This window comes from Dromaius novaehollandiae, chromosome 2 (assembly GCF_036370855.1).
Source record: "Dromaius novaehollandiae isolate bDroNov1 chromosome 2, bDroNov1.hap1, whole genome shotgun sequence".
Classification (NCBI taxonomy): domain Eukaryota; kingdom Metazoa; phylum Chordata; class Aves; order Casuariiformes; family Dromaiidae; genus Dromaius; species Dromaius novaehollandiae.
Window position 1 is genome coordinate 18,532,431 of NC_088099.1, and position 26,848 is coordinate 18,559,278.

Here is a 26,848-nt window from a genome sequence, read left to right on the forward strand (position 1 = left end):
GGGAGAAAACTCTTGGGCATTCTGGTACAGTACGGGAGAAGGTGGATAAAGGGCATCCATGCAGCCGACTGGCTCTGGAAGCTCTGCGTGAAGCACCTGCAGGGCTGGAAGTGCTTAGCGTCTCCCGCTCCTCCGCCTGGAGTGCTGTCGGAGCACCGCAGTACTCCCTGGCCCCAGCAGGAAAGAGGGGGAGGGTGTGGCTTTTCTGAGTGGCTGTTGGTGACACTTAGAGGAGCCATGTGCCCCTCGTCAGGCGGTGGAGCCCACCTGAGGGCCTGTCCTCCGCTGCGTGCAGGTCGTGTTTGCTCTCCTCAGGGCAGCCGCCTCCGGTGCGCAGAGCCTGTGAGTCTCTTGCCAACACTCGAATGGGTTTAGACCAGTTTCTGCATCACGGTCCAGGCACAAGGCACTGAGCTAAGGGCGCTGTGGCCCTTAAATATCTTGGCTTAATGTTTTTTTGAGGGGTTACGTATAATTTATTATTTTAATCTTATCGATAAAAGCCAAAAAGCGTGATTTGTATTACCCACTGCGTTGTCAGTCGGGGGAAGGCACACAGGGCTACCTGGTTCATGCCAGCGAACTGCTGAAAGTCAGGGCAAGATGCAGGTGCGCTTGGGCTCAGCTGTGGCTCTTGCAAGCAAAGGAAGGTCCCTGGGGGCCAGGGAGCGCTGGAAGGCTCCTCTGATAAAACTTGCTCCACATTTCTTTGGGCACAAGAGGCAAAGCCTCCTCTTTGGAAAAGCTGAAGTTTTGCATTGCAAATTCTGTAGGTCTCCACCGGCCGTCTCAGGCTTCCCACCGCCAGCAGCAGCCGTTCGCGTCGTCCCTGGGCCTTTCCCTGGGGTAACTCTTCCGAGGACCCCACGGACAGCATCACCCTCGGGGTGGACAGGCATTTCTCCAAAGCGCGGCAGGGCTTTGCGCTGGAGTCCGTGCAGGTGGAGGCACTGCATTCGGCCCCCCGCGGCTCCCCGGTGCCCCTAGCAGCCTCTCGTGTTTGCAGCTTTTGCTGTCTCTTCCCTGCCACGTTTTGTGCGACTTTTGTCCTTTCGGAAAGGCCACCAGGGCTGGAGAAGGCCAGGCGCAGGGTGGTGGTGGGAGGATGCTGGGCCGTGCGGGTCGTCGGGGGACGACTGCGGCTGGAGTGGAGGCTCCGCGGACGAATGGGGTCTCGTGGGGAACAAAAATAGCAGACATGTGATGAAAACGTTTCAAAATTAACTCTCTCTGTTCATTTAACATTATTTTTCAACATACCAAATGCATTTGGTCCGCATTATGGGCATTTTGTCTGCCAAGTTTTACTTTTAAATGAAAAGTTACTCAAGAACAGATGCAGCAGCTCAGATATGTAAACTTCTGTTTTTCTATACTTTTATACCATAACTTAAAAATGGACACAATGACTTTTTAAAAATTGTAATAAATTTGCTACTGGATTAAGCTTTTCTTGCCAAGTTTCAAGCTACACTGAAAAATATGGTCTTTAATGAGAAGGCTGATAGAGGCAGGCTGTAGCTGCAGTGAGTTCCCAAGCTGGGCTGGAATGACGGAGTAACACTATACTTGTCCTTAAAGCTCCTAACTCACCTTCCTGGGACTCCTCTTGAGATTGTCTTTAAGTCACTTTTTAAATACCTTTGTTAACTTTTTGAAGTGCTACAGCCTTTGAAGAGAACACACCAGCAGCTCTTGGGATGTAGTTTTATTCTTCTTACACTCCCAAAGCAGGCAAGCAGTAACTTACCAATAGAAAGAAAAGGGTCATGCATGCACTATATTATTTGATATATCCTTTCCATATGTGTATGTACATTCAGGAAATAATAGGTACAAATAGGCTTTTTTCAGCTACAAGATTACAGTCCCATTAACGATGCTATAACATGCAAGAATTGACACCTTCATGAAAAAACAGGTATTTTCAAGTTACCATCATTCATATCAAGTTATCATCATTCATGAAACTGATTTAGAAATAATGGTATTTATCCAGATGATTGTTAGATAGGAAGAGATAAAATAAGGACATTTTATTTTTGAAGTCTTTTCTCTGTAATTTTAATAACTGGAATGATATTTCTCAGTGCAATAATGTAGCAGACTTGTAGCTGTCTTCTCAAAAATAGCTACAGTCCATTTTGGTTAAGCAAAATAACAAAGTGTGTTTGACTGTGCCACTTACACCTTGCTGGAAGCAGCAAGTGTAATTTTTTAGGTGAGACATCGCCACTTACAAGCAGGACCCCGCTGCAGTTTTTGCTAGCAAATGAAACAGATAAGTTTTAACACAAAGGGGTTGAAGCAGAATTTTGGAGTCCTTACTAGATATGTTAGTTTATGAAGACACTTTGCATAGTGTTTTTAAAAAAACACAGGATGAAAGCTGATTGACATCTTATTTTTGAGAAACATTTGGCAAAATCGTTCTGCTCCTGAGGGCAGGAAGTCATTTGTTTTGAAGCAAATTCTTTATTGTGCTTCTTTGGAAAAGCAGCTTGGCGTAGCAGACGACGAACAGCGAGTTTACTCCCCGGGTCTGGTTCACGTTACGGGCCGGCCGCTGATTCCAGCTGCAGCCGTGTGTCCTGGCGGCTCCGCTGCTGCCGCCCGCGCTGCCCCGGCGCCGGGCGCGGCCATCTGCGTCTCGGCCGAATTAGCAGGATGTGAGCACAGTGTCCAGTGACAAAAACAAGAAATTGCCATTTAAAGTTTATAAGGAGAATGGGTTGTACTGTTTCCCATTTCAGTCATTAACAAGATTATAAACACTGGACCATGTGCTACGCTAGGAAATCCTATGTAAAGATCAAGGACAGGCTATGCAACCTCCTGTCAGGAGAGTGGCCTTGTCTCCTGCCTTTGCAGGGTTGCTGCGAGTAGCTGTGTTTCACACCTCTGCGCAGCGAGTGGTGCGCGCTGCCGCCAGGCTGCAACTGCTGCCGCGTCCTGGCTCCGCGCCGGCGTCTCCCGCGGCCCCTCCGGCCGCCGAGGGCAGGCGAAGACGGAGAGCGGGCCGAGGCGATGCGCGGCACTGCCCCTGCAGAAACAGAGCAGAGATTAAAAAAGGGAAGAGCGAGAACATACTCACATATACCACATATGTAAGCATTTCTGTTGTAAGCTGATATGCTTTTATATGTAATGTGACATACATAAATGTGGTCACTTAAGGCAGAGAATTTTCAGTTCACATTAATCCTAGCGCAGGTATAATATATAAGTATGTGTAATTGGTCAAATGTGTGTCTTAAACTGGCCACTGAGAGGTTTGTTCAGTATTTTTATTTAGTTAAAAATACATGTCAGAGAGCAAGTTTTCATTAACCCCTGGGCATGCTGTCGTTCGGGACAGGTTCGCTGCATGATGAGTAACGACAACCAGGCTCTTGCTATTGCCTAGACGTGTGTAGAAGCAGCAGCCTGATTGTGCCCAGCACTGCAGAAGTATGTAAAGAAGAGATCTAGCAATGTTTGCAGTGAGGCCGAGTGTAAATCTAAAACACCAGGGTCTGTCTCTGGCTCATGATTACTGAAACGTTACCGTGTTTTGTGATTACGCTGCAGTGCCCTGCAAGTGCTCTCACCTGCAGAAGCAGAAAGTCGTGTGTTGCTGCAGTGCAGGGAGACGAACCCCGACTGGCCGGGCTGTGGCTGTCTGGCGAGCTGCACTTGGTGCACGCAAGCGAGAATTAAAATGCGAGCGAGAGGGAGAGGGATGAAATGGCACAACCGGGAGCTTTCTACCTTTCTTATATAGGCAGATTTTTATTGATTTCACTTTCGATGTTGCTTAGCCCAGGAGAAAAGCCAGAACAAAGCAAAACAGTGAGGAAACTGGGGACTTGCAGACCGGGAAAGGAGGGTGGCTTTAAAAAAATCTTGAATGACTGGTTGATTTCTGAAGGTGTTTGATCTCTATTTTTAGACATTTATACTAAGAGTGTGTTTGGTTTCTGATGTTTTCATTATTGCTGCCTTTTTCTTTCCTCCTTCCTTTTTCTCTTTCATTTGGATCCTGCAAAGTTTGTGATTTATAAAGCATGATCCTGGGCAGTTTACTGCAGCAAACTGAGGACCTCAGGGGAGGCACTCAGCACGCTACAGGATCAGGCCCATATTTGTACAGAGCACTTAAATGTAAGGCTATACTCACGCGCATATGTACCAGGCACACACACATGCATGCAAACCAAGAGCAGTGCTGGGATTTTGTGTGGTCCTTGCCAAGTTTTCCTCTCAATTCAACATTTTTAGAAATTAACATGTAATTTTAAAATGAGCTATAAAATTTAAAAGCCTAATACGAACACAATGGAACCTGTTTTCAGAAATAGCTCAAGGGACCAGCAAAACCTACTAGTATTAGTGACTTTTGCGAGTTTGATCTACATGGTGCTGGAAACCTTGGGGATACTTTAAAATAAATGGGAGCCTGGGGCAGCTGAAGGAGGCCGCTTGTTGCCGATCCTAATGTCATCCAGAAGGGAAATTGAAACGTGGACTGGCAAGGGCAGGAGGAAATGCACAAAGCAGCCTAACTGCAGTTTGAAGGTTACACAGTTAAGATCATATTTCTACAGGAATTCTATTATTATACGACCTGATTCATCACCATTGAAATAATAAAGAGCTGAGACTTGAGGAGAGGGCTGTATTTAATTTGCTGTTTTGCTGTTTGTTTGTTTTTTTAAGAAAGATTAAAAGGAAACTGCTTTACTGCAGGTGGAGTGTCACATTTAATATACCATTTATCATAGCCAAAGCTGGGAATTTTTAAATCCTGCTTGCTCTCCTCTAGTTAAGCTGGTTGTTCTCTTTTCACCGTTCTTTCAGTTTGGACTCTGAAAATCAAATAAGCTGTTTTTCTTGCTAGTTTCCTTCAGTTCCTTGGTTTGTCAGTGGCTGAGTTGCAAGCGTGGTGGGTCGGGATTATCTCCACATGGCTTTGGAAAGTGGTGCTTCATCAGAACCAAATCCTCTTGTGGAAACATAGCGATTTCAGCAGAAGAGTCTCTGGTGGGGGAAATGAGAGTGCAGCGGGCACAGGTGGGCCGGCAGCAGCGCGGGCCGGGCCGCTCTCCCAAAGTCCCTGCTTTACGTTCTTTTTTCAGATGCAAACAGTCAAGAGTGTTTTGGGCTTTGTTTTTTTCTTTTTTAAAATATATTAAAGTTTCTGGAGACTGGGCCACGTGTGGGTCAACTGTACTTCTAGTATCGCAGGTGCACAGATCCCGTTAGGGTGTAAGGGCTTTGGAGACCCCAAGGAGTAGAAGAGGGTAGGGGCGTGTGGACCTCTGCTGCTGGCTTTGCTTCTGTTCTGTCATGGCAGATTTTCTGTGCACTTCAGTAAAGACTAGCTCAAGGCAGTTATTTGGCTGCAGGGAATTTTCTTCGCGACGGCTTGCCTCAGGGCAGCCAGACACACGTTTCAGGACTTCTGACGGCTTTATCATAGTGGAGAATGAGATGTTTTTGCATGAATGATTTGAAATGGAAAAGGTGACAACATAGGACAAAAAAATCAGTGAGACCTAAAAATCAGGGATTCAGCCGTGTTTCCATGGCCACAGGTTTCTCCTGCCCTTGCTGTTATAGCAGTTTGTGGGTACTTCCCTGAGACCATTAAAATTTCCCCAATGCAAATATTCACAGCACCAGCCAAAAAAGCAGCAGACCCCTGTGCTTGCCCAAAGACCTCTCTCAGACGCAGCAGGAAAAATGTACGGTTCTGTCACCAGCTGCTAACGACCATATATTTTAACACTCCTCTTAGAGTTAGCAAATGCTCCAGCCGTAGCAAGGGCTGTTCCCTGGCAAGCGTCAGACCCCGCTCATTTACCTAAGGTGCATGTTCAAGAAGAAAGAAATATTTATCCCCATTTTCCCATTGTTTCAAAAATCTTCATAATCATGCCCGGTCTTAAAACCTGGGGCCAGCCCAAGTGCGAACGTTTCAGGAAATTGTGTGTGTGGAAAAACACATGATTATCAGTCAGACTGTTTTGAAGTTTTAGCTGTAGACTACATGACTAATAATGAATAGAGTAAGGAAATCGGTAAGAAAATTAGCAGTTAACTTAAGGAATATTTAAAGAATGTGGGAAACTGCGGCTTGGGAAAACCGGTTTAGTGAAATGCCTGTGATTCCTTCTCCCCTTGCGCTGCCCTGGGCGGGCTTTTCCCAGGTAGGCAGCTTCTGTGCTGGTCTGGTACAGCAGAAACACCCAGCCCCTTTGCAACACCTCTGCCAGGGTAGGTTTTGGACCTCGTTCAGGGGATCCTCGTCCTTGCGGGCAGAGGGAATTTCCAGGCTGAGACAGACAGGGGAAAGGGAGAAATCCGTGGGCTCGGGTTGACGGCAGAAAGGGGCCTTGGCGCGGGAGCTGGGGAAGGGCCGGCGTGGCGGCAGGCAGGAGCACGGCTCTGCAGCCCCGCGGGGAACCCCGCAGCGAGATGGGGCTCGGGCTCTTCATGCCAAAGAGGGCGGTGAGGCTGACGAACGTGAAGGATACGACATGATCTAAAACAACAAAGAGAGAGAAAAGGTCGCGAGGCAGGATGAAGGCTGTAGTTTTCACATTCTGTGGCAGTATATTTAAAGGAATGGTGAGCCCATAAAATTTTCATTTCTTTCTGGAAAAATGTCTGAATTGAGACTTCATACCTGTGCATCTGTCCGCTGCTCAGGATGGATGAAACCGCGCTGGTAGGTTCTGCTTGTAGCGTGGACGGTCCCGCGTGTGGGTTGTAGCACTGCTGTTCGTGTTGCTGTCATTTGGGTTGTATCTGTGTTTCCATTAAAACCCTTTTAATCCGCAAATTTATGACCCAGCTGTAAAAATTCAGTCCAGACTGAAGCTTGGCATGGGCAGCCTTCGCTCTCCCATTTGTGGAAGGGATTTAAGCAGGTATATCCTGGCAATGACCATCTGAGTTAGGCTTGTAAATTTGGAGCATGATGACTGGTAAACAAAGCGGCAAGCTCCTTAGTAGTCCAGGAGCTTGAAATGCTATATGCCCGTGGTGAGACTGGTGCAAAACAGCTTGTTTGGTCTCAGCCAGTAAATAAAAAAAGTGTTTTGAGTTTTCTTGCATTTGCTTACATGTATGAGCCCTTGCATTTTCCTTATGTGACAATATTTTGATGTGGGTGGCAAACGTGTGAACTTCTTCAGGCTGTGCCTCCAAAGCATTCTTTGACCTTTGCCAGGCAGTGGAAGAATTTGTCTTTGCACAGGTGCAAATGGTAGAATTTACTATTCCTTGTAATAGAAAAACAATCATGAGAAATAAAAAAAATAAGACTGTTTTGATTGGGATTTTTGATTGGACTTTTCTTAAAATGTCTTCAAAATTGATTCAGTATTGAACTGTAAAATTAGTTTTATTCACCACCACTTCCACCTCTTTTCATTTGTTTCTAAAATGCTACATACTGAGTGTTGCCTGACCAGATAGAGTAGTAATCTTATCTGATCCAGCAAATCCTATTTCCCTTTATAGGTTTGTGGTTTTTGAAAGTCATTCTGTAACTTAAAAAACTCCTTTATGTGTTTAACTGAAATTTTTTAGGTCATTTGTCCATAATGTGAATACCAGAAACATAATGATGAAAGCAGTTTAGCGAGACCAGACTTCTGATCTTCCATGCGTGTTCGCACAGAAGCTTTCAGGAGGGTTTTGGCACACTCTGACAAGCGGATTGAAGGCAGAGCCTGGAATCTATACGTGGACTAATATTAGGCTGCAGATGAGTTTATGGGCTGCTGCTCAGAAAACTCCTGGGTTATATTTTGAAAAAAAAGTGAGAAATCTCTGGGGATTGTTTATAGATGAGATTTTTGCCATCTCTGTGGAGGACAAGGAGCTGTCATTAACCCCTTGTTCCAGAGAAATGCCCTCCACCTTTGGCAGTGAAGTTCAGTATCTAGTTTACAATTATTCAAAACCAGAAAAGCAGTGCAGTATTCTGTTTTATCAAAGCCACCTTGCTCCAAATTTAAAAATATTGGTATGAGATACAAGGAGTAGACTTGGAAATTATCAGTGAGTACTAATGACTAGCTGAGGTTTTTAATGCTTTATGACATTAAAATGGCATCAGATAGCCATTTTAGATCTGTTAAAGGAGAAATACATAATAATACTCAAAGGACACAAAAAGCTTATATAATATAAGTGAGTTTTATGTGAGTTTAAAAAAGAAAAGGAGCAGGAGTTTAAAGCAGGAAAGTAAGTTTGGAGAAGTAAACTGCATTGTAGAAAATCTGGAAAAAGTAAAAACAATTCAAACAGAAAGAGATCAGATAAACAGCTAGAGTTGGAACAGCTGAAAAGAAACACACACGAATAGGTAAAGCAAAATTCCAATGAGCCATGAAATGTGTTTTCCTTAATTTTTACAGTGGCCTTGAAAGTTAATGTTGGAGACCTCTACCTCTGTTCTTTCACTGATGGCCAGGAGCTGAGGTTATGATGACCAGAGCGTTTGGTATGGCACTGACATTTCAAGTTAGAAGGGATTGCCAAGACTCTCAGTTATGACACTAAAATATACTGTTATTTCTAAGGCCAATTTTGAGCCCCTCCCTCATGCCTCTGCATTGATTTAGGCAACAGATGCATGAAAAGCAAAGCAGCATTCAAAATAATCCCTTAGCTGAAGCTGGGGGAAGGCTGGGTAGTGGGCTGTAGCCAAAATTCCTTAAATGTTACAATGTTTTACATTTCTAAATGTAAAAACTTTCTTTCCAATGCGAGGTACCAGCCAAGTGTCTCAGTTGTGGTATCTCAGAGTAAAAACTGGCATACGGCCCTTGTGGTCATTTGTGGGTATTGACAGATTTACACCATTAAGATCAAGTTAAATGTTGTTGGTTTCTCCTTCTCCCCTTTACTTTGTTAGGCTTTTTTCTCTCAGTTACTATTTGTCGACTTAAATCCCATTCGCTGGAAAAATGAAGGCTCTTCACGACCTGGCTCTTCAGGAGTGAATTGCCTCAAATTCTTCTTGCTAGCCAAGGTATTCTGTAATGCATTACAAAACAGCAGCAGCATTGCTCTCCTTGCACTAGCTGTACTTTGTGGGCTAGACGCTGCGGGCAGATAGAAAAAGACCTTGGTCTGCTGGAGAGTTTGTCTCCGCCACTGCCTTGAGGGGAGCTTTCATCCCAAATCCCTGCCCTTCTCGTTGATGTTCAGGTCCCAGGGCGCAGGGCCAGCTGCCTGGGGAAGCTCCCGAGGCCGCCGCCGCAGGCTGAGGCCGCCGCCGCCGAAGGCAGGGCTCCCCCGCGGCCGCTCTGGGAGCGGGTCCTGGGCTGGCCGGGCAGCAGGGCAGCGGGACCCCCCAGCTGTTTTCCGTCGCTCCCAGTAGCTCCCCTTCGGCAGCAGCCCCACGCTGACACTGCCATTCCCGCTCCGCCAAACCGAGTTTCCCACTCTTCTGGTATGAAAATTATACGGTCTGCTCCAGAGCATTTACAACAGCTTCGCACAGGCGGATCGGCCCAAAGGCAGGGCTGGGAGATTGCACATGACACAGATACACGAAATTCATTGTTCTGTTTTTCTCCCTTTTATGTTGGTTAGCTGGTGTAACTATTGGTTACTGCATAGCTAATTAATTTCCCCCAGATTGTCTTCAAATAGGCTCTTCCTTTCCCTCAGCGGCTGTACTAACATTTGTGACTGTGGTGGAAGTAGAGTAAGTAAGAACTTGGTTCAGCTTTGGGGCACGATGCGAGTCAGGGGGCATGGGTGCTGGGTGACGCTTGCAGCCTTGCCCTCCAGCAGTGCCAGGGCGCACAGCGGCCCGGCATGCCATCTTGGTGATTCCCAGGCGTCCTGGCTGTTCAGAGATGCTCCTTGAAGTGGGGAGGATACAGAACAGCTATCACGCTCTGGCCAGCTCCAGAGACTGTAGTGATGTGTGTATAACCCTCTACTTTACATATACATATATATGCATATGTATGCACATGTGTGTACATCTATATACACATATAGATATCCTTAGCTCTCTATTAGGATGATATCATCTGTGGAATTAAAGTCTGCTGCTTTGTTGTCTGGCTGTGCTGTGGACTCCTTCAGCTCTGAGCTCTGAGACTGTTCAGCGTGGCTATGAAGTTTCTAAAGACAGACGAAATGAGGCTCCCAATCGCATCCCCCACAAATTGTGAGATCTCTCCTGTTCAAATTCAGTCCCTCACTGGACTGCTTATTTCTGGCCTGGCAAAGCCCCGAATCCTATTCATGAAGGTCAGCAAAGAGCAGGAGACTGACCTGTAGATAGTGATCCCAGTGAAGCCGTTTTATGCAAAGGCCTGTTTTGCTGATCCAAACTTTGGCTAAACCAAAGTAAAGAAAAACTTGTTTCAACATTTTACATGAATAAAAATGGCAGGTGCCTTCATCAGCCTCTTTTGCTTTTACTACTGCCTCCCAGCATTTCTGCTGCTGTTTTTAGTCCTCGCCCTGATGAGACTATGAATGATAATGTTCTTCTGGCTATAACTGCACCTAATCATTCATTTGTGCTTTCGGCATTTATTGTGGATCTCTACAGAGAGGAGATAGATAGTAATATTTCTCAGTCTTCTATACCTCATTCAACTCACCTATTAATTCCTATCCTTGATTCTCTGCTCTGTAACTTCAAAAGGAGCTGATAATGACTTCAGGTGTCCAATTCAAAATGACTTTATCAGTGGACAGGCACTCAGCTGGTTTAAAGCAAAGCCTTAGGAAGTGCTTTATGTTGGGCAAAGCAAAAACTGTAAAGTGCCAAGATCTGGTCTGCCTTTGAGTGTTTTGGCCCCAAAGCACTCTACATGGTTTGACACACAATGTTCATGTGTTCATAAAGCTTTCCAAACTTCATTTGGTGAACTCCAGCTGCTTTCAGTGGGATCTTTGTTTGCAGATCAAAGACCGTGACCCTCAGAGAATGCATGCACTCATATTTGGGTACTGCTCTTCCTTCATTCCTTGCACAAAATAGGAAAAAAACCCTTTATTCAGCACCACAATTCTGCTGCACTTGATGAGGTTTGGGGGCCACTGTCATCTCGCTGCAGTGTTGCAGCTTCTCAGAGTCCCCCTTCCTCCCTACAGACACTGCAAGTCCCAGCCTGGTGAGAGCCCATAAACCATCGCATTCCTCCTGAAGTCTCCGCACGCAGCCCAGTGCCACCCCGGGCCGAGCAAGGGCCTCCATCCATCCCTGCTGGGCAGTCGCAGCAGAGGAGCCATGTGGCACTAGGCTTTATCGGCCAGCTAAGAGTTTTGAGACAACTGGAGCCAGGAAAGATGCAGGAAGCTCCTACGACCCCAAGATTTCTCATGGTCCATTGGCATTTGGGTGGGGGGAAGACAGACGGTTCCTCCTCCAGGAGATTTCCCATGTAAACCCTGCACAATTGCCCTCCTTGGCCCAGCTGGCAAGCCGAGGTGGAAGAGGGCAGTGCTCTGCCGGGAGGCTACTGTTAAGGCAAAGAAGAAATATATGGAGATATATGGAGTGACGAAGGATAATATTAATGGGTGTATGGGGCACGGTCCCACTGGGGAGGGCCAAGCAAGACCCACCTCACCCTTGCTGTCCTCAGCCAGGTCACCATCACCCAGTGCCACCGAGGAACGTTCCTGCCTGTGAAAAGCCAGCTCTCAGCCCTGGGTGGGATCTGGAGGTTGTGAAACATAGTGAGGTCTCTGCTGGGCTGAGCTCAGGGACGCAGGTGGGTTATAACAAGGTGTCTGAAACAGGGAGTAGAGCGGAGAGCTCACTTTACATTGCCCATTGGGGTGCGAGGCTCATCTGTGCCACAGGTTATTCTGTAATAGCGTTCACCTTTGTCCTTGGCTAGCTCTGCTCCATTCGAGGATTTTGCTCCCCTGGCCCCTGCATATCTTTACAGCTGGATTATGGGTTTATGAAAGCGAAATGCCCCACGATCACAGATATAGAGTAACTGTTTATAGAGCAGGGGAGGAGGGTGAAAATCAACAGATTCTTGTGATATATTGGATGTCATCTGTACGTGACACTCCAATACCTTCAAACCTTCAAATGCTTAAACTAAAGACCTAAATATAATTTAGTTAGTAAAAATATACCTTAGTTATAATAAAATGATAATAGTGGAACTTGGCAACAGAGCAGCTAATAAATACTACACTTTTGAAATGTGCCTGGGATCCAAGTACATACTCTTTTACTGTGTAGTTAAAGCATGTGGCAGGACATGCTAGACCAAGATTTTCTTTTTGTCTTTCCAGTGGAAAACTAAAGTTCTTTGTTTAAGTGAAACCCATTGGGAATTTTTCTTAAATAAAACAAGGAGCTAAAGAATTCCATTCCTTTTTGCCAACTTTTTTTCTCCTTCAAGCCAAATTATCGATTAATGGCACATTAAATATACTGCCTAGTTATATTCTTATCCTTTTTTATTTAGGTTACTTCAATACTTTCTCATTGGTACTTCAAATACAGCTGAATTAAAAGATGAGATACTCTATCAGGAAAAGAATATCCCTTCCAAAACCTTCTGGCCTTATAAAAAGGAAGGTCAGTAACATGAAAGTCATTAAATTTACATCCCTAATGGCATTTCCAATTTTTTAAAGAAAAAAATCCATACTCCTCTAAGATCTTCTTCCTGAGCCTCATTTTTTGCCTTCTTCACTGTCTCCGTTTCGGTACCCTATAGTTTTGCCAGCAGTGCAGCCAAGTGAATGCTTGACCATATTTTTGTCTGGCTCTAGCTAAGCCGTGATCTGACAATAGAATACTTTTCTCTGGGTTTTCCGTCTTCCCCCAGGGAACCATACTTCAAGGGCAACCTGCTTGTCCAGCATATGAACATGTGGAAAATCCACTGCTATGCACTAATGATTTTCAGATGGGCCATTGTTGCTGAAAATCATCCCAAGAGCAGCAGCTTCTCCACTGTAGCACCTAACTGCTTTGGGATTGCATTGCTCTTAGCGGATCTGGAATAAACCCTTTGCATTTATGTATAGAGTGGTGACACATACTGCATCACACATAAGTAGTACCAAAATTTAGGAAAAAAGGAGGTAAAAGTTACTGTTGTGGCTCCTTTTATGTCCTTTCTAACATGCATCAAAATTGGACATTTATTTTAGCATGAAAACATAAATGTAGGAAAAACTCAAGCTATGCCAAAGATCCACGACAGCAAGGCAGCAGCACCCTAAGTATTGTTCATAAATGAATCACTTTCAAACTTTTGTTTTAAATATTTACAAGGAGACTTGTCACATGCTGGGGGAGAGAAGAATGAGTTTTAAATTTTAAATAGTTTCTGTTGCTGTTCTGCTCAGAATATGCATTCTTTTTCAACAACTTTCACTTTTAATCTGTAATTAAAGCCAAAGTTTTCTTTTAATTTTAAAAGCTTGTCCTTGGACTAAAATAACATGGAACATTTTTAAACATTGATCCAAGCTGCTGTAGATACATTTTATTTCAACCACAGAGCCTGCAGTAAGATTCCTCGCTTTGCCAGATAGACTACAAACTGTAAGTGTGGCAGTAATGACTGTGGATTTCTGGATGCCGTACTACCAGCAAGGAGGGTTGTTTTTCTGGAGTCGTTCCTCCCTTTGGGCCCTATTCATGAATGACTTAATCTCTGCGTATGATCAGATGTCGTGCAAGTTACTGCACACAGAAAAATCAAGGAATGCGCCTCTTCCCCGTGTGCCTTACACGGAATCGCTGCGCCTGCCCTGCAAGCAGCTGGAGCGTGGTGAGGGTGGGAAGCGAGTGGCAGCAAAAACACACACACAAAACCACCAGAAGTAATATAAAAAGAGTGAGACGAAGCAAACAGAGGAGACTTTGAAAGATCGGGTGTGCAAGTTGGATTGTGCCCTGCGTAGATGGCTCCAGCTTGCCCAGGCTGCACCAGCTGGAGAGGGAGCAGCTCTCTACACCGGGGAGGGCCACGGGGCAGTTTTCTCACCACAAAAAGCAGAAGTGTTCCTGAGTATTTTCTCTGGAGTGCTGGCCATAAAGATGATTTCTAGGGCATGTTTCTATTAGCTTGTTTCATCTTGGAAAGCAAACATTTACTGTTTTGATGGGCAAATCGCAAGAAGTTCAGGGAATCAATGCCTCTCACAGTCTTTCTATCCTCTTGAGCCAGTTGCTGCATGGTGTAATTCTGTCACGTCAGGGGATGTTACACTGGGAGTGACTTTCGTCCTCTTCCCCTGAAGCCAAAACAGACTGAAGTCTCACAGGATTTCCAGTAGCTGTGATGCTAATGACACTGTGCAGGCCGTCTGAGGAGCTTCTCTTACAATGCTTTAGTATTTGTTTAGAGATCCAGCAGAATTCGGAGAGCAAAGAGCTGCAGAATTGTACCCCTGTTTATCCACACCTCTTCCTAATTCTTTTAAGTTTCAGTAAAGGCCTAAGTCATGTTGGGTGCTGTTCTCAGTTAAGAGTGAAGAAAGGACTTACATTAGCGGAGTTGTTTTTCTCATCACCGACACTCTCTGGCTGCTGCAAAAAGTCGTGTGTGTCTCCCCATGCTTTGGTGCGGGGACAGCTTGTTACGCTGCTCGGCACAGCCGGGACTCCCCCACAAAGCAGGGACTGGTAGCGAAAGTGCAATAACTTGACTCAGGTGCTGAACTCCTCCAGCTTTCAATGGGCACCACATGTGTGTGAATGTGATAGTCATTTAGGTCTTTCTAGGACACTTTCCTTCCTTTTGGTGCCGACAATGGACTTAAAAGATTCACCTCGCTTTTCAGGTGGGTTATTGCTGGAGCATCAGTTTATCTCTAGGACATCAAAAGGAGGCAAAAGACACAAGAAAGGGTGGAAATGGGAGGGGAAAAGGAAAACTTACAGCCAGGAAGTAAATTCAGTTAGGAAAATAAAAAACAGAAAGTTTTAAAAGATGGTAGAGAGAGGAGAGAGTGTTCAGAGAAGGCAAGGAAAGAGGAAAACAGAGTTGAGGAAAAGGCCAGAAGGGAAGAGTGGTGGAAGGAAGGGAAGAGGCAGAAAAGGGGGAAGGGATGAAGGCAGGAAGAGAAAATATTGTGGAGAGCAGATATGAAGGAAATGCTAGTAGGAGGCTCAAGTGTAACTGGGAAGGGCTGTAGAATAAATTAGAGAAGCATGGGAGATACTAGCACTTTTACAGTTCAAAATGAGAAGTTTGACATTTTTCCCTTTCAAAGTATTTAACAAATGAGGATGGATATGCTTACAAGAGATGTATTTGGCCATTTTGCTTGGAATGCACCTTTGAATCTAATTGCTGTGTCTTACCATTTTTTTTTCCATGTCACACAGGCTAAGAGTAAATCCACTTCTAGAAAAGGCTATGACCTTGGTTAAAATACAGTGCAAGTTGCTCACAACTCAGTGAAAAACCTGAACTTAGTCAGAGGCTAGGAAATACTAAAGTTCCGTTGCTGGTGGTGGGTTTTTTATCTTTGTGTGGAGTGTGTGTTTATTAATTTCCCAGTTTCTTGGCAGATCTGCACTCCCTGACTAAGCTGGAAAACAGAAATACAGAAGAGCTTTCACACTTGGTCTTTATCATACCTAATCCTGGAGACTTTGGAGAAATCCCACCAAGACCAATTTTGAAAACCATAGCTGGGTTTTTGGGCTACTGTAAGATGGTTTGGCCAAATGTGGAGGCTTCTCTGACCCAGCATTCCCAAAAGTCTGAACTTCTCCCAGGTCTACTTCTTTTCTCCCTAAACCTTGTAGATCGGATCTCTAGTTTGAAGATATTGCAGTTCATCATCTGTAAGTCACAGGCAGAAAATTTGCTTAACTTACTGCACAGTTGGCTGAGAGCAGTATGTCTTTGCGCTCCTCTGAGACAAGCAATGGTCAGTAGCATAGAAAGGCCATCACCTGGGATGGACTCGTAATCTGATGTGGCATGGCAAATCATGCATTCCTATGTAGTTCATGATATAGATGAACCTGCAAATATGGGCCATGCCAGATCAGATTATACATATAAATTTCAAGTTCAACAAAAGGCTTTGTTTCTTTTTTCCCCATCATTTTTTAAAGAAACAGAATTTGTCCGAATTTGAAACACAATTGATGATGACGAGTGGGTGGTTCTGTTTACCCTGCCACATTATATAGTACCACTTTTACTCCTTGTTTGGAGAGCAGTCACAAGACCAAGATATCAAGCTGTGAAAGTTATTTTTCTTGCAGCAGCCTTTCTTTTTTTGGCAGGCAGCGGCTTTGGAGATGCCTTGCGTTTTGTCATGTGATTGGGCTGCCGATCTGTGCTGATTCTTGCTGCCTCGTTTTTCTGGCTTCCATCAGACCTTAACTCTCCTTTGGGTCGCGATAGTTAGCACACTGCTGAAAGAGTGCAGTTTTGCATCACGGTGTAATGAGCTCTTAATACACGGTCTCTGTAAGAAAACAGCCCTTAAAGAAAGAATTCACTGTTTGTTCCACGTGATTGATAGAAATCTGTTTGCAGTACCTCCAGCTGTCTGCATCCAGAACACATTCCATTTTTACAGTAATTTTCTTTTTGAATCAAGGCGTAATGAGAGGAAATAACTAGTGTATAATCATTCCATCTAGAAACATTCAGCTTAGTCTTGTAAACACATAAACTAGATCTTTGTAAACAAATGTCTTAATTTTCTTTAAACTGAATGTGTAGATGTCACAGATAGAGAAGCTGGATATATCAGACCCATATGGTTCCTATTGCATCAGATGCTTTCTTAATTTTAGTATTCTAATTGAAAAGATATTTTTGAAAGCTTGCTAGTTTTACAGAGACTAATCTAGCTATCTCTCTATCTGTTTGGTCTAGGTTTTACACTTCCGTCTATCAGCATACTCTAGAGACATCTTCCATTTTAAATGTACAGCAGTAACAATATCCCTAATGGACTTGGAATTGCCCTTGGTGCTTCCCAGTTCATGATATAGATGCTCTTTAGGGGGGTAATTGAAGTTGGGGAGCTGGCAGGGACTTAGAGGAGAAAGAGCTAGGAGGAGCTGTCAGTGAAGGATTGGGATATAATTTATTCATAACTGCTTGCCTTATTCCTGGATAATTCATAACACAAAGTGCCTGGGCTAAGTAATATCTTTAACCAGACAAAATTTCTATCCACTCTGAGGAAGAGGCAGGCCTGCTTTAAAATACAAACTATTTTATAAATGCTTTATAAGTATTTTATCAATTCATTAGACTACTGTCTGTCTCATACAAGGCAAAATTTTAGTTTGGCATCCAGGAGCATAAGCAATACATACTAATTTTTCCTTCTAAAAATAATAGGCAGAAAACAATGACGTTTACATTTGAAGTAGGTGCATTTAAAATAGAAAAAACATTTGTATCTTGGGCACTACCATTGGGCTTTCTGCTAGTATGAGCTTTCACAGCAGGTGTATGCTCTGCAGCTAGCTGAGCACTTACACATTTGCTTGCATGTTGTTATGTGGTGGGACGTCTTTTGGAGCTGTGCTGCTCTCTCCAGGAGCATGCTGTTCTCCTTGCATTGCACACTGTGGGCTCTGGCTTGACCAAGCAAGTGGGAGATGTGCCACTGAGTTGGGTTAGGCACAATCCTTAATTCTATGTAAATCCACCTTTCCCAACCATACAGACTGTGCAACAAAGAATTACCTTTTCTTTCACTGACGCATACCATGTCAAGTCCATAAAGGTCATAGAGGTCAATTTGTTTATTAAATGGAAATATTTGGGCCCAGAAAATGTTATGAATCATTTTGGTGTTTTACGTTCAGGATGCAGAGTAAATTATTCCAAAAATAATGGTAGCCAAATGTCACTGGTAGCCAAATGTCATTCCCTCCAAATGTTTGTGTAATATCTATTTATCTGTGGGCAGATGACTGATCTATATAATCAGAGGCAGACTTTTGTCAAGTTGAGACTAAGTAAACACAGCTGAACACAAGCAAGTTGGACTACAAGATTTTTGAGTTTTGCCAGCACTGTTATGACCTTGAAGATGATCCCTTCTTCAGAGCAATCTGCTTTCAATACAGGAAAATTCTTTGTGTTTCAAATTAACAAGTGTTGATTGAAAATCTGTTCTGTTTTTGTTGTTTTTTTTTTTTTTTTTTTTTTTTTTTTGTAAAACAAATGAACAAAATGTATTTGCCCAAAGGAGAGCATCTTTTCTGCTGCTTAGAAATCAAGGCTGTTTCGTAAAAGAATGCATCTTTCACATATCTATGAGAACAAGAACAATAGTTAAAGAAAGAACTATAGCACTATAGAAAGATCAAAAGCTTCATTGTATAATGAGAGAAAACTTTCTACTGTTTCCTTAAAACATAAATGCTTATATTTTTGTAAAACGTGATGTGAAAATAAATGTAGCTTTTAGGGAACAGATTTTATACCAGTACATACCTAGATACTATTTTCAACACTCTTGAAAAAGTAGTACTTCCATTTATAAATTCTGTCCATTTTTCTCAAATTTGCTTTCTGAGTAAACATTTTCCACAGATCCTATTTTTTCTGAGACACAAAAAGAAACCAGTCTGATTTTATTGACAAGACAGTAATACATTTAAAGCTCAGCTTTAATACGCTTTTTTGCCAGTTCTACATTACCTAGTCATTGGAGTAGAAAACATTTTACTCTCTTGATTTTAAAGGCCACATTATTTGGAGTCTCAGAGAGACTTGGGACAGGAGTAAAATATGAGAAGTCTTACTCAAAAATTTGTCTTTCGGTAATCTCAGCAAAGGATTCTCATCCATTGCCGGTATGTCTGCTTTGAGGTACTTCTTTGGAAGGGATTTTTTTTGTCGTTGCAAGTGCTCTGGACAAGCCAGCTTACACAACCAGACAACTTTGGGCTTCAAGAGGAGACCCTGCTCCACAGCAGCAAGCAAGTGCCCAGCACCGTGGCTGGGGTGATCCATGCCTTACTGCTGAGCCCCGAGTGCCGCGGGCCGGTCCTCCGCAGTGAGCTGCAAAACTTGCCAGAAATCCTTGCATTCCTTATCCACAGATCATAGTTCCCAATCTGCCTCTTTCTGGGCAGCCATTACTATTTTCAGGTTTCTGACAAACCGCTAGAGAGACAATAGTTCAATGTCGGTAGTGAAGCAGACGCAGTACCTCCTATTGCACGCCTTGCTACCGTGTCTTCACCTTTGCAAGCCAAGCACCACCCTATCAAGTAGTCTTGGATGTTTTTTGAAAAAAAACAGCAGCAAATGTCTCTTCTTGCTTCAGTTTTTACTTTCTCTATCAACCAAAAGAAAGATGAGAATGCAGGTGAAAAGGAAGAGGAGAACGAGGAGGATAGAAAAGAAGACGACATGACCAAGAAGCAGTTTCAGTTGAGAATTGCCAGCAGTGGATATTCCTCTGCATTCCTATACTTTGTACCAAAAGGCAGAATTCAGAATATAAGGCAGGAAACACTGCTTCCAGCTGAGCACTGCTGCTTTTCAATATTAACCTAGATGTTCTGGAAAAGGTCTTGAAGCCAAAATTTTTAGAAACTTTGCTGTTTGCTGGGGGAGCTCCTTCTTGGGGGCTAAAGGTACAGACACTTGCAGTGTCAGCATACTACCTCCTATTCTGGGATTTCTGGTTCACCCACTGCCACAAAGGCTAGTGAGACCTGTAAAAAAAATGGCATTATGGCAGGTGTCCTCCAGGCACTTGGTGGCGTGGAGTGGCCTCTGGGAGTTTGAAGGATGTAGGGCAAGTACTTGGAAAGCTTAAACACCCCAAGCAGGCCCTGCCTTGAATTTTAACTGTTGCACTCGTGTTAGGGCTGCGAGGGGAAGGGGAGAGCCTTGCTGAGGATGGAGGGGCTCTGGGTGGTCTGCAGCTTTCAGGATACCTTTGAGCAGCCCTCGGGATGCTCCAGCTAAAGTGATAACTGCTTAGGATGTGTTAGCAGGGAATCATTACGGACTTCCCAGGGAACAGGACAGAGGATCTGACAGTGTTTTAGACGTGTGTCTCACACTGAGTTGTGGTTCGTGGTATATGCCAGTGCTAGCAGAGTCACGCCTACAGGTGAGGTGAGGTGAGCCATCCTCAGAGGTGCTCTGAGGTGAGGGTTTTGCTGACACTACCTTACTTCGTTAATCTGAAGTAGAACAATTGTGTGGGCACTTTGTGTGCCCTCGGGTAGCATTTGCTTTTGGTGCCTAGTCTATTTGCCTGCTGTTACGGAGGGAGGGTGGGAAAGAAAGCAGGCATTGCCTACACACGGCATTTGCTGCATCTGCTTTACAGACCCTTTGCAGGTCTCCATAAACTTTGCAAATGATGGTGAATAGGTTATTGTGCTATTGGAAAGCTTTGGCTCACAGGCAAAAGTGAAAAAATAAAAAGCTTTTCAAAAATGGAAGAAAAAACTTATGCTGTTTTAAATGTGGAAACAGAAGTACTACTAATAATAGCAATGAGTTAGAGAACATGGGGCATAACATTCACAGAGCTTAAAGCCTTGGCGTTGCAGCTGAGCGGCTTGTGGCTGTGCCGGGTTCTCTCATTGCAGGTCCAAAGGCTCAGAGCCTGGAGTTGGACTGTGTTGGCAAGGTCAAAGCATCTCAATTTTTTTTACTATAGTTATTCTTTAAAAGATATGGATGCTAATTATGCCCGGGACCATGGCTTCCTGTCCCATTGCATTTCTCTGCAGAAGAGGAAATTCCTGATCTTAACTCTTAAAAAGGAGGTGAGCATGCAGGCCTATCTAGACAACTATGTACCTGCTATGTATGCTGCTTACTGTTAGGAAGGCATCTGAGCAGCTCAGGAAACACATCAGCAAACTAAAGAAGTGTGAGCTACTCTGAAATGACGTTCATTTGGCTGCTATTTGAGCAAAAACTCCATGGTGATTTCCATTTCATCCACAAAAGGAGTAATATTCTATGAATGTATAAATTTTACATATTTTTATGCATATATATCGCCCAGTTTTCCCAGATGCAAACCATGCTGGGTGACTTTTTTTGATTTATGGTGACAGGAGGAAAGGCTGATTATTTATCCGTGCTGATAAAGCTTCTGAGTTGTTTTGATCTATAGATTTTTTAAATTATTCGTATTTTGCCCAAAGTCATATTTTTAGAAGAATGTCAGTTGATTTAACCATAAATATCATGTAACTTTAAAATAAATATGTGTGTGTGATTTAAATCTCCGATCTGGCAAATTATTGTTGAAGGAGAGAGTTCCCTGATGGAAATTTCCTGACTTCCAGGAAAACTTGAATGAACAAAACTTTACAAAACTTCTTGTAAAACAAACATGTAGTAAATATAATATTATTGCCCTCTGTACCTGTCTTACATATTTTTGAGGCACCCTATCTCTGTGACAACAACTTGATAACTTTCTAAAAAAGTCTCTACACTCTATTCGGGGAAAAATAATGTTATGAGGTGCTGCTTTTCATAATGCTGTCTTTGATCTTGGAAGTGGATAGCCAGCAGTTCAATTAGCCTTTAGAGGAGATTATTGGCTTTCACTGTTCTTCAGACCAAGTCAGCTGTTGTGACTTGGGCTACACTGGTCAAGGTAATTAGCACCTTTCTGGGAGAAATACATTTAATAGCTCTGGATAATACATTTTTTCCCTATGGTGATAATATATCATGCTCCTATAATCTGTTGTATTATTAATACAAAGGCAGGGATTTCTTTTTATCACTTGCTATTTAAAAGATAAGTGTTATTACTCTCATAATTATTATTACTACCATTATTGCTAATTAGGTGTAGTTTTTCCAGATGAGAATTGTTTGGAATAATCCCAGAGAACTGGCACCATCACTCCGAGCAGAGTGACAGCCTCGGCATATTCCCTATTCCCCTCCGTTCAGACGCGCTGCCTGAACACAATTCTCTGCCTTGTTTGAAATCTTGTGGCTCACAGTCCTCTGTAGCTCAGCAATTGTATCTGTGGAAACTGTTCTTCCGGGGCCTAACGGGTTATTATATTTTGCATTTTAACGATGGTTTTCCAGCTTTGGTTCCAATCTCCTGGCACTGCTCTTCTGAGAGAGCAAGGATGATAGGGAGGATGGTGCAGGGGCCAGTGCTGTCTGTGGATCAGGAAAGCGTATTCGGGAAAGGGACAGAACAGGAGTGGAAGGGCTCAAATGCAGTCAGGACCCTTATGTAGCTGCTCTGCATTAGAATAGCCAGGCGGTAGTCAGTGAACTCAGAAATTCAGGAAACTTTTAGTACTTTACAGCAAAATCATTTTATTATATGAAAAGCTCTAGGTAAGGAGTCCAAGCGTGAACTCACAAAGTCTGTAGGGTTTGAATATGCCTAGCTGTTATGCTCTATGTCCTACAGGTAGATGACCAGAATGGAACAGTAATAAAACCCACATCTGTGCGGTGTGATGGGGTGAGTTTTACAGAGGCCCCAAAATAATGCAATTGTGCTATACCAAGAGCTGGAAGCAGTATAGAAAGGTCAGCATGAGCTAGTAAGTCCTGTCTCCCCGCAGCTCTCTTTGCTCTAGGATAGGCTGGTTAATGTGGCCTAACACAGCTTTCTGAGGTCAGGCAGCGTCTCCGTAGGGCGCTGTGCTATGCCACGTGGCTATGGGATGCCCCATTACACAGTGCACAGCTACTGAAACGTGCCTCACGTCTGAGGCCCTGAATGCTACAAGTCTTGAATTCAATCCCATGTTCTTATCAGTCGACGATGCTTCCCTGCTGTTGAAAGTTGGTTTCTTCAAAATCACTGTCTCCAAAAGCAGCAGTGTGTGTTGAATAACAAACCCCTTCACATTCAGGCTTTTCAGGTTTGGGAATGGTGCCAACATTCTTGAAGAATGATTTAGTAGCCAATAAACATCTGCAAAGTCTGTAAGACTGTCAGAAACAGTAACACTGAAAGTAAAGATCATATCAGTAGCAATTCCCCAGTTCTGACAAGGCATTCAGTGCAAATATTTGTTCAGTCATCCTTACTCTCATTCCCGTTATCACAGACAGTTTCACATGTTTTGCCAAAAGAGCAATTCAGTCTCCCTCCACAAAGCCGTCCACATCCAAGGCCTTTGCAATGTTAAATATTGGCCTACTACTGTTTCAGGACCTCCCACACATACTCTTTCGGAGCGCAGGAGCCTCATCTGTCTTGTGCAAAGCCTCTGCTGTGAAGTGTTCTTACAACTTTCAATTAGCAGGCATCTGCAATGTTAAGGTTTTGCTGCTCCTTGAGGATTCAAGCTCAGCCTGGTTGATTTATTACGCTGCAACAATCTTCATGATATCCAAGATAGTCCATGAACTCTTCTAAATATGATTTACCTGCTGAGTCACTGAAATTGCACTGCAATATGACTCAAATCATTTATAAATGCAAGATAATGCTTGCAGAGAAGGAGGTGTTTCCACTTCCACAAAATCTCTTGGCAAATGGGTACAACTTCCCGAATAATTCTGGGCACACGATTCTTCTGCTGCAAGAGCCTGCCCCATTTGCCTTTTTGGCTCCGCTGTCTCTCACTCACTCAGTGAATAGGAAAACAGAGCTGATCCAAAAACACTGCCCTTCTCAAGATACCTCCTAGTTTGCTAGAATCTCTGAGGGCCTGTTTGGAAGGTGTCTGGGAACATTTCATTTTGGGAAGAAATACTATAATGGAAATAATAACAATGTGAATTGTGGTGAGTGAGAGGATGAAGACTGCAGTAGCTTCACAAGAGAAAGCGAGGGGAGCAGAACCAAAAAGCTGACTCAACAAACTCAGTCAAACACTAACCAAACAGTTTTTGTGCAATTGGAGGTGAGACTAATCCACAGGCAACTATTCCCCCTGTGGTCACTCCGCAGTGTTATTTTCTACCGTTTCTTCTTCAGGCTGTCAGAAAGTTGTGTGACTACAGCTTTCTCTGTAGGCTCCTGGAATTTCTTAAGATGCTGGAAAAAGGGGTTCACATAATGTTTCCGGTTAGTTGAGAAAAGAGATGCTTTTTGACATATGCGTACTAAAACAGTTTGAAAGAACCCTTAAAAGCCAGCTACTGTCTGCACTAGGAGCTCATTGCCCCTTCTCTATTCTGCTGGCAAAGCAGTAACATGAAAACAGCCAAGCACCTCTGAGGACAGAATGATTAATTTCATGATGTGCTCTTCAGTGCTGTTTGATACACTCTGTCTGGTCCTTCCAAAACTTAATAAATTTATTTTCATGAGGCGTCTATAGGATTTCACAGATGGGGAGCTGAGGCACCAAACAATTAAGATTTAAAGTCATTTTGGCTGAAATTTTAGATAGCTAAGACCTCACGGCTTCTCATAATTTCATGGCTCTTCATACATTCGAAGCACAGCTCTTGCTGACTTCAGTTGCATGCGTGAGGGCTCAGCACTGCTGAAGATCAGACCTTGGGGTTTCGGGTCAGAGTCGAGAGACTGAGGATCATACAGTCACCATCCACAAAAAGGTTGGTTAAAACAATTTGTCTAGCCCCACACTTAAACTTGTAGCACAAGCAGAGATCCCATTAATCATTAATATGAGTTACTGGGCAATGTTAAACCAATTGACTATCTTTTATCTTTTTGTATTTCCCTCTTGCAATCACCTTCCAGCTGCTGTGACGGTAACCTGAGGTTTGGCAGGGAATACTCTCACCAAACAGCCTGGGTTCATCGCTAGAGCAGGTCAGGGCACATTCAGGGCAGCTAGTGACCCACAGAAAATCTCAGGTGTGATTGTGTTGCTGTATTTCACAGTATGTTTAGTGAGAGGATAAACTTAGACTGCTTAGGCATTCTTATTTTTATGCACATGTAATATATATGCAGATACAGATGAATATATCTGTATTTCTTTATAGAAATATGTAGAAAAAAATTCAAATGTAGATCCCTTGATTTGTAGGATCCTTTGTGCAACAGTTGTCTGGGGTTACCATAAAGCTCTTTTGTATCCCACAACTGGTTTCGCAGCCCTTTGGCTGATGGACCCTCATATGTGCTTATGCACTTCTTTAAGTGCTGCTTTAATTTTTTTTGCCTGTGATCGCATAGATAGCAGTAACTTTGGGACAAACTTAGGTACTTGTTTTCTAGTATTTGGATGTGTGTATTACGCACATCTCCATATCCCATGCAGTGGACGTTTTTGAAGCAGCTATGCTTAAAAAGATCTTATTCCATTTGTCAGTCTCTGCTTTATCTCAAAGGCAAGGGAAAGAAACAGTGAATTTCCTCTCCCTTTCGGACTTACCCATACTTTACTCTGCGCTGCTGGATGAACACGCCCTGGAAATCAGTTCTGGCATTAATGTGGAAGTTCCTCCACTGGCCTGAAAATACAGCACTCCGTCGTTTAAATTGCCTTTGTACTGCGTACGCCGTGTCTGAGCCTGCTTTGACTGCACTGGGGCAGGAGAGGGGCCGGGTCCTGGCGTGCGATGGCCACCAGGGCCACAGGAACGGCATGGTGCCTTTTGGTCAGTTCAGCAGGATATTCTGAAAATATCCCGTGTGCGTGCATTTATATCATAATGTTATACCGCATATGTAGGGTCTGCTCCCAAATCCGCAGCCAACTAGCATAACAAAATCAGATTTTACTGCTATAGTGTCAGCCTGGGGTTGAAATATGGCTTTGAAACCCTCCCTTTCACCCCACATTTTTAATGAAAAACAATCCGGCTGGAGTGTAGTAGTGCTTACCCTGGCTGTGTTTGACTTTAGCTTTTTACTTTTAAAGCCTTATTTTAGGCTTTAAGGGCTCCCAGTTAAACTTTTCAGATCCAGAATGAAAGTCTGAACGTGCCTGCTTGCACAACAGCGAGATTCCTGGGTGGGAAAGGGATATTTTTTAATTAAAAATAAAGAAAATGGATGTATCAATATATTTTCTGCTTTTTCTTCTTTTTCCTCATGCATTTTCATTTGCGGTTTGCTCATTTCCTTTTTTTAACATCTCCCTTACCTTTCCTTTAGTTCTTTTTTTTTCTTCCTCTTCTGCTCTTTTACTTCTTTTTTCAGCCTTCCCCTTCCCTGCTGCCTTACTTAGTTTACATTGTAATCCATAATGGTTCGCAATAGGAAGGCTAACTAGTTCATCCTTCCAGTCAGTATAGGATGTGCTGTAAATTGCTTTCCAGATAATACCAAAAATGAAGCCTAGGTCAGATATTTGTTTATCCATTATGAAATCCATATGGGAGACTATCACCAAGGCATCTGACAGCCTTACACAACTGATTACATACCAACTCAATGAGGAAAGATTTGATTTCAGTTAGCTTTGCAGAAAACTTAAAAGAACATAATACCATATAACCGTCAGTTCGTTAACAACTTGCCTCCAACACTACACAGCCCCAACTCCCATTATAAGCTCTGCTAAAGCCTGGCTAGAAAAACAAGTCTCACACCATGCGCTGAATCTCACCAGAGAGAACACACTGTCACTGATCATGGAAAATTTAAAGCCAGCTATGACAGCCAGAACAATGAAGTGATTTATGCAAGGTTTGTATCTAGTTTGCTAATTAATAAATTCTACACACAGGTGCACAGCCCGAGGTGGTGACACCGTTTGCACCATGCCTTCTATTATGGAGTGCTTTCAGTGCACTTCTTAATGCCAATGTGAATATAGACCTGCATACTCAATTCTGTTTTATAGTTTATAAAATACACCTATCCCAGTCTCTGTGGGCATGTACACTCATTTTATAAAAATCACATGTATTAAAATGTAACTAGATGCCTGCTCGCACTTCAGCAGGCTCCAGACTGCACAGGAAAGAAAGGTCTTCTAGTTCCCAAGTGTTCAGGAAAA

At 43.4% G+C, this 26,848-nt stretch overlaps 1 protein-coding gene across 7 annotated transcripts in view; it reads left to right on the forward strand.

The window, feature by feature from the left end:
* Positions 1-26,848, forward strand: part of MKX (mohawk homeobox) — a 51,696-nt gene that overhangs the window by 12,840 nt on the left and 12,008 nt on the right. The gene's annotated exons all lie outside the window — the stretch shown is intronic.